Source organism: Sinocyclocheilus anshuiensis, unplaced genomic scaffold (assembly GCF_001515605.1).
Source record: "Sinocyclocheilus anshuiensis isolate Anshui unplaced genomic scaffold, SAMN03320099.WGS_v1.1 scaffold842, whole genome shotgun sequence".
In the NCBI taxonomy this organism is placed as follows: domain Eukaryota; kingdom Metazoa; phylum Chordata; class Actinopteri; order Cypriniformes; family Cyprinidae; genus Sinocyclocheilus; species Sinocyclocheilus anshuiensis.
The window spans coordinates 218,568-227,105 of record NW_015536509.1 but is presented as its reverse complement, the minus strand read 5'-3'; the positions used below and the strand labels follow the sequence as shown (position 1 = coordinate 227,105).

Genomic DNA, 8,538 nt, shown 5'->3' with positions numbered 1-8,538 from the left:
TTTTTTGTTTAGAAGTATGATTAGATATGACTACATGAAAAAAGATGCTCAGTTCTTTAAACAAGCTGAATTATTCAGACCATTGAACAAATATTTTAGTACTTTATAGGTGGCATGACTCGTGCAATTGATTTATCTTACAATGTGTCTTATAAGGTTTTTGTCAGACACAGAGACACAATAAAACGAAACAACAAAACAAAACAAGCCAAGCCAAGCCAAGCCAAGGGACTGCAGATGAAAATTAGCCATTGGCTAAATCACAATGTATTAAATGGAACAGTGTGTTTAATATTGTACATGGTCCTTTTCCAAATAATAATAGTAATAATAATAATATGGCAATTAATGCGTAAGTTCATTATTTTTAAATTAATGTATAAGCATTAAGGTGCAAGCAATTATCGACTGAATAGATAAGTCTCATACAGTTTTTTTTTTCTTAAAATATTAAAATACAGTAGACAAACAACGGAAACACCTGTCTAAAAACATCAGGGTGTTTAATACTAATAATTTTACCCAGAGGTCAAGTTCATTATTTGTATTTGACATTTAATGTAACGGACCTCAAACTGCGCTCATCAGCTGTGCGTGGTAAACGTAGCGGCCCCTTTAAGAAAATTGGACCGAGGTATATTGAAAACGGGGGTGAACTGTTAATTTAGAACCGAAAAGTCATTGTACAAAGAGTGCACATATTGAATATTTGATTTGTTTATTATATATCTGTTATATTATTTTCTATACTGTGAAACTGAAGTTTCACAGAAGAAACTGAAACATCAACTAATGCTATTAAGAGGAAATGATACAGTCTGTTTGACCGATCCCCCCCCTTTCACACAACGGTCTATTCTGGATCTAAAGCTCATGATGCAGTGGGATTCAATAAGCTGGTAGGTTCTGCCCAACGCAAGGTTTTCAGCTCCAGTCGACAGCGAATGAGCACGGAAATATACCGCAGCATCCTCATTCATTTGAAGTGTTTACGCTCAGATCATAAAGGTAAGTTCTTTGTTGTAAATGTCATTTTATTTAACGCTGCGTCAGTATGCGTCAGTGTCTGTTTAGAGCTCATTACAGCCCATTCATTAACAGTCTAGCATCCCTCACCTATTGTTCAACTGCAGACATCCAAATTCCATGGACGTGAACACTGCCAATGACATGTTGCATGTGATTTTGCAGTGCTGCGTTTATCTTCAGCTATTTTGATGTATAAGCAGCATATTTGAAGAGTCATTTGCTGTTGAAATGTTGCTGTTGTCTTGAAACCGCATGGATTACAGAGCAGACAGACAATAAATGCGCTTCAAGTAACAGCAGGCCCCCCCCCTCCACATATGAGTTTATTTTCTCTGTTGTAACTGTCTGATAATGTAGATGCATGAGTCTGGCTTCTTGTAATGTGTTGACTGTGCTGTTGATTGTCTATCAGGACCGTTACTAATGTAGTTCCAGCATGCCAAGCACATAGACTCACAAATGCCTTGTTCTTTCGACTCTGTCCAAATTATTTTCCCGTAAACTTTATTCTGAGTTTAGATGTTGCTTATGTCTTTCTAAGCTTCTAATAGAGGTTTGAAGGGTATCAGACGAGCCAGAATGACAGCTTGATTAAGTCATCCAGACATCCAAGATTTGACAGGGTGCCTGTCATTGTGGCACTGCTGACCTGTTGTGTTTATAAACAGTACTTGTATAAAATACAGCTGCTCAAACCAGATTTAAAGGCTGTTTGATTTGAGTATGCTGTCTGTTTGGATTAGGATAGCTGCTTAAGGGGATGGTCATACAAAGTTAGAGCTTGCATCTCAAATTTCTTGTTTCGAGCATTAGTCATTAGCCAAAATCTCACTATGTTAGGTCATTCAGTTTGAACAACCACAGACTAATGGCTGTTCTGAGCACAAGGAACTAACAGTCACTTTTAAATGCAATCTTTGTTGGTTCCCTCAATAAAAATGGTCAGTTTAAACTCAACTGGTAGGTCACAGGTTATGGATAGCAGGGAAACAATGTTAAAGGGGTCATATGATGCGATTTCAAGTTTTCCTTTCTCTTTGGAGTGTTACAAGCTGTTCGTGAATAGATAAGATCCCTAAAGTTGTAAAGACTAAAGTCTCAAAACCAAAGAGATATTCTTTATCAAAGTTAAGACTCTGCCACACCCCCCTAAAACGGCTCATCCCCCTTTAAAATCAAAAAAAAAAAAAAAAAAAACGCATCTAACCATATAATCGTGTATCATGCACCTAGTTTTTAAGTGCATGTTATTGAGCATGTTTCATTTATATACACACACTAGGGCTGTGCGATATTCAAGAAAAATGCGATATGCGATACGATAATGCTTAAAGTGAGTTTAGGAACTGAATAATAAAAAGGAAAAATAAAACACTGCTTAGTATTTACTCTTTGAATTCAATATGCACTGATTCTTATTTAAGCTACAAAAGTTATTTAGGTAAGAGCAATGAGTGATTTTCTCTTTGTCTTTTGTTCATGGCCCCAAATATTGCAAGCTGTAAGCAATATGCATATTGCGATATGTACATTTGCGATATTTCGATAATTTCGATATATTGCACAGCCCTAACTCACACACACACACTATAATTTTTTATCAAAATGTTATATTCCGATCGTCCGGTGAAACGACTTCTCTCCACTTATGTATGCTGGACTTCTCCAATCATTTAGTCCATTTTCTTGCAATCAACTGCAAGCTTAATTCATATCTGCATTCAAATCAACAACCAATGAATGGAACCAAGTCTGCACCTACATTTTTCATTTTTTTCGATAATCTATTTAACTCCGATGTCACAATACAAATTAAGAGATCATTACATCGCAACTTTAAAGCATTTTTGAATGTGTCCTTTCTTAAATAATGTATGTCCAGGTAAACTTTGAGGTATTTTGGCACAAATGTATGTCATTAATATGGACCTATCAAGTTTCATGATAATATTAATACATGTCATGTTTGGTTTAAGGACATTTTTGTTACTTTTAGGCTATATACGCTAAACAATTTAGATTAGTGAGTTGGGTCGCCAAAAGCTAGGTTTTGAATCAAAACAGCTGGTTTAGGTAATGTAAGATTAATTTTTGATTAACTTTATGCATTTAATTAGGCTGTTTGCCCATTTTGCATTTTGGTTACAAGCAACATTCATCAAACTTACAGAAGTCGATAATAACACAACAGGAATGTAGTGCTCTGTCTTCTTCGGTGGTGTAAGAAGGGATGTGGAATGAAAAGAGCAGAGCTGGAACAGTGTCTTGGGATTGCAAAGCCATGATTAAATGAGGAATGTCATGATGACTTCAGCAGAGGTGCGGAAATGAACTGCGTTTAGAGGTAACAGATGAAAATGCAGTTACCACTGCTCTCAGGGTTTGAGGAAATAAAGGACTTTAGTCCACTTTGTCTTAAAAAGCATCAGCGGAGTGGTCTATGAATAGCTGACAGATTTTTACATCATATTGGCATCATTGGATCATAATTTAAGCGGATGATCCAGTGGGTCAGTCAGGGTGAGTTTTGTTGTTGACGTGGAAAGTCTTGAGCATTTTCCATCGTCTCACGGTACGAGCAGTGAGTCACAGGATAAATCATGAGAGTAATTAAATCCAGTAGGTATATCAGCCTTTCAAACCCTTGCAAAATCTGAGGCTGAATTCAACCGTGTTTTCTTTTAGACGGTGACTTTGCTCCCTTCATGCAGCCTAGTTCATTTCTGTCTATCATGCATTTCCTTACATGCCTTATATATGTATTATGTTTTAAAATACTTGATCATGCCTTAGATTAATATGCAGAGACAACTATAACAATTTGATCACTTTTACAGAAAAAGTATGTCAAATCAGCCTTATGTCAAATCTGCTGAAACTCCTGTAAAGAGTAAAATCTTGAATACTCTGAGCCGCATCCATGAAGAAGACCCCTGATGTTAATCTAAAGAGCAGAAGATGGGAGGGAAGCGGACAGGACATACCCATGTGGTCATGTCTCAAAACATAATAAAGAGTGTCTCAGCTTGGACTTTATACATTTCATATCATGGAAGAACGTAATAACTAGAAAAGAAGGTGACTGAGTTATGGACATAGTAAAAACATTCAAACTCTCAGCTAGGTACCACTAACATTTGATTATACATTGATATATACATTACATTTGGTTTTAGAAATATCTAATGATTACGGCTTTCAGTAGTTTTTTGAAGTTGCATGATATACCAATTGATTAATTACAATAAATCAGTTGATTGTATACCTGTATATTATAATTTGCTTTAGGAAAAGTCCCAAAAATGAAGAGAATTCAATGATACCAAATAGACATTGCAAAGACTCAATATTGCTTGTTTTATTTCCATAATATCATTAAAAATAAGATGTCATTGGTCTGCATGCAACACTGATCTATTTTGCAAGCGAGTTGTCAGTCTATCAGAGGTAGAACAAAGTTGTTGTTTTTTTTTTGTGTGAATTTTGAGTAATTTCAAGCAAGTTTGTGTACAACTCATTTGTTCTTATATGCAGTAGTGGACAGTAACAAAGTATTTTTACTTTGTTGCTGTACTTTAGTGCATGAGTGTTTTTATTATGAGAAGCTTTAACTTCACTAAAAAGTGTAATATCGAACAACCAAGCGCTGTTGATGGTTCCCAGATCGAGTTTGAAATGGAGGTGATTGTGCTTTTGCTGTAGTCGGCCCTAAGCGTAAAACTTGCATTTATTTTATTTATTTATTTATTACAGTTAATCACACTAACATAAATGTGACCCTGGTTCAGAGTTTTGGTGTAAAAGCCATTGTTCTGTGAGATTTTATAATAAAGATCAATGAATATCCGTTTAACATGGCCAGTAGCTTGACTGATTTCACAACAACATTGACTAGTTTTTGGATGCCCTCTGACCAAGTAGTTATTAGTGGTGATGAGGAAACACTTTTGTGCCCAGGTTGCGTTATTGTGGTTTCATGTTGCCTTTATATTGTTTATTCTCCTGGGGCGGTTTAGGCCCATCTGTCTGATTCTTCACATTAATAGGAGCCGCAGCTGCATAGCCTGACCCCCAGCAGGCTTTTGTAATGTGGCGTGTGTTTGTGTCTGGGTACGTGCACGTGGGTATATACATAGGTGCCATACTCCCTTTTCTGTTCAGGACGAGGTGCCGAGCCACTGGTCTGTTTTAAAGGGGTCATATGATGCTATTTTAAAGATCATTATTTTGTGTATTTGGTGTAACAGAATATGTTGACATGCTTTAATGTTAAAAAAACACATTATTTTTCAAATACTGTACATTATTGTAGTTCCTCTATGCCCCGCCTCTCTCAAACGCGTCGTTTTCTACAAAGCCCCTCCTTCCGACAAGCATAGTCTGCTCTGATTGGCCAGCTGACCCAGTGCATTGTGATTGGCCGAACACCACAAGCACGCGTCGGAAATGTAACGCCCCTTTCCATAATCGCAAGCTTCATTCTGAAGTCTACAGGACTCAATAATAATGATTTTTTTTTTCTGCTGATCCAGTCAGGTCAGATTTGCATTTGCCTTAATAATATTATCAGCCTCACTGCCATAAATTTTACATTTTATTTTAAGTAACATATATGATGTTAGACATAAATTAATTTTGTTTTTCATTAAATATTAAGTTTTCTTCATATCAAATAGGAATACATAATATATTTGTCTTATATTGATTACTGGCTGTTTTGCTAATTTGAATTAAATGTTAAATAAATGCTAATTTCTCATATTTTATATTTAGATTACCTTTGCCATCATCTAATGCTCACTTAAACTTAATCTTCAAAAACACAAACATTTAATAACACTGTTAAATGTGATATTTAGCAAATCTCAGAACAAACATCAATTTTTCATAATGTACATTATAATATTTTGCCTAAAAGCCAATATTCATTTTTTGACTTTTAGAAAATTGTCTAAATTAGTAGTTAAAATGATTGATTTTTTTTTAACATTGATTTAAATATAAATATAGGTAATGTTTCTATTTTGATTATTTGGACAAAGTATTGTAGAATCTTAACAGCAATTATTAGTTAATAGCAAAAATAATTAGGCTATCAGATTATCAGTTCAGGCATTCCCTGAAAATTGAACCCATGTCCTTGGTGTTGCTATCCCAGCGCTCCCAGTGTTTGAACTACAGGAACACTGGGTTTTACTGTCTAACAGTAAAATCACAACAAACTGCTAGCATGCTAATTAAAGTAGCAATGTTGAAAATATAAAATTTAGGTGAAAGATTCCACCAGTTAGCCAGTGTGACTCATTGGTAGTTCTATAAATATTTGTTTACATTTGAAAGGCATAAAAACATGAATATATGATCAACGAACATAACATGATCCCAGTCCCTGATCTTGGGCCATCTGGCTATTGGTCCACTCTTATTGTGCTCGTCATGTAACCCAATTATGTGGCTACAACCTCAAACCATTATGGTTTTATTGCTTTTTTTAATGTCCTGTTTTGGGCTCATAGATTTAGAGGCCCTATTCTTACATAACTGCTGCAGGCATTTTACAGGGCCTGTTACTAAATATTGCTCTAATTTTACAGAAAGCATCGACAAATAAAATCCTTGCGTAAGCACAGCAGATCAGGCCTTTATTGAATCTCTCAGCACTTATTCCAGCTCAGGCCTTGACGACTCATATCATAGGGAAATGCAATTGCATCTTGTTTACAGGCTCCTGAGAAATATTTTTGCAATTAAAGTGGCCCAACGCTGGGTCAGCTGATGAAGGATTAAGGCCACACTGCTGTGAGTGTGAACAGCTCAACAGAAGGTGTTGATGAAAGCAGCCCTAGGGAGGTGCTCCACAGCAGATGGCACACACACTGGGAACTGATGTTGGGTGCCAGGTCACATTCCTTCTCCCACTTCCGGAGGATTATTAGAAATCGTTCAATCGGTTTCTCCATGGGTGATGATCTTTATTTGAGGCAGAATTATAATATCCGTATTATCAGTATTATGAATGTTTATATTGCCATTCACACCTTTAAATATTTTGCCTGTAAAAGCTTCCCTCATAACTCATTTCACAGTAGTTTCTTACATATTGGAATTATTTCTAATATATGATAATCACATATAAGGGTGTTTCTTCAGCTATGAGCATTTTTGGTCTTTAAGGACTTAAAGGACATAAATTCTCTTAAAACATACTTTTCAAACTCAAGGTAAATAGTCAGCCAAGTTAGCCAACAGTGTCTGAAGAATATGTATTTTTGTATGATTCAGATTAATTTCCACAATTTTTGTATAATTTTACAAAATTGTAGCTTGATTGGACATTATATTTAATAAGAAATATTCAGTGATATTAATATTCATGTGAAATGTAGCTTGAATTGTTTTCTTGATTTGACTACTGTGTTTTCTTTGCTAACATTTCATTTTAGGCATGCTATTTGCTTACACTCTAGTCACATTGGTAAAAAAATTAATAAAAAAATAATAATAATAATAATAATAAAAAAAAAAATAGTTGTTGTACTTCAAAAATGGCTAAATAACTCAAACAAAAAATGACACAAGTGCAAAAAAAAAAAATTGAATTCGAAATGTAGCAGAAATCAATAAAGTATTGAAACAAATGTTTCCTAGATATTTTGACCTTTATATAACAAACAGAAAAATGTTGAAATCTCTTAGTTTTAATAGAAATCAACCCCATGGGACATTTAAATGTCTGTAGTTAGAGAAGCACTCATAAATGTTTCATAAATGAATCAATAGTAAAATATGAATGTTTAATTAATTACAGTACAGTGCAATGTGTATTATGTAAATAAGCAGAGTGTATTATAAAAGTAATGTCGATTTAAAGTAATTAACTGCTGAACTCTGTGAGGTTTGTCTGACTGCAGGATAGGGCTGGACGATATGGCCAAAATTATTATCACGAGATTGCTAAAAGCCACATGGGAGCTGGTGGAAGCTCATAAGAGCATTTAGATGGAATAGGCCTAAAGAATGGCATACGCTAAATTAGGGCTGGACGATATGGCCAAATTTTATATCACGATATATTTCTTAATTTCGGTCGATACGATATAATTTCAATATCGATATGAACACTATTTAAAAAAGCCTCATAAAAACTGCCATGAACACCCACAACAGATGTCTGTGCATACAAACTTAAGAAAAATTAATTTGCCAAGTCTATGAAACCTCCTCCTATAAAACTATATAATATTTTAGAAAAAAACTGCACAAATTAATTAATGTTCACCTTTTATTTGTATTTAGCCTTCATACAAACAAGAAATGTGAAATCATTGTCAAATAATCGTCTCAGACTCACCTAATTAATATTAATATATTTAACTTCAAACTATAGGCTAACATACACTACCAGTCAAAAGTTAAAAAGATTTTTAATGTTTTTAAATAATTCTCTTCTGCTCACCAAGCCTGAATTTATTTGATCCAAAATACAGCAAAAACAGTAACATTTTGAAA

The 8,538-nt window shown here is 34.6% G+C and overlaps 1 protein-coding gene across 2 annotated transcripts in view; it reads left to right on the top strand.

Moving 5' to 3' along the window:
• Positions 1-863: 863 nt before the first annotated feature.
• The window catches only part of LOC107691438 (protein FAM110B-like), a 48,127-nt gene continuing 40,452 nt past the window's right edge, over positions 864-8,538 (top strand). For both annotated transcript variants that reach the window (XM_016490041.1, XM_016490034.1), the window contains exon 1: positions 864-1,008. The gene's annotated coding sequence lies outside the window, so the exon portion shown is untranslated. The remainder of the gene's footprint in view (positions 1,009-8,538) is intronic.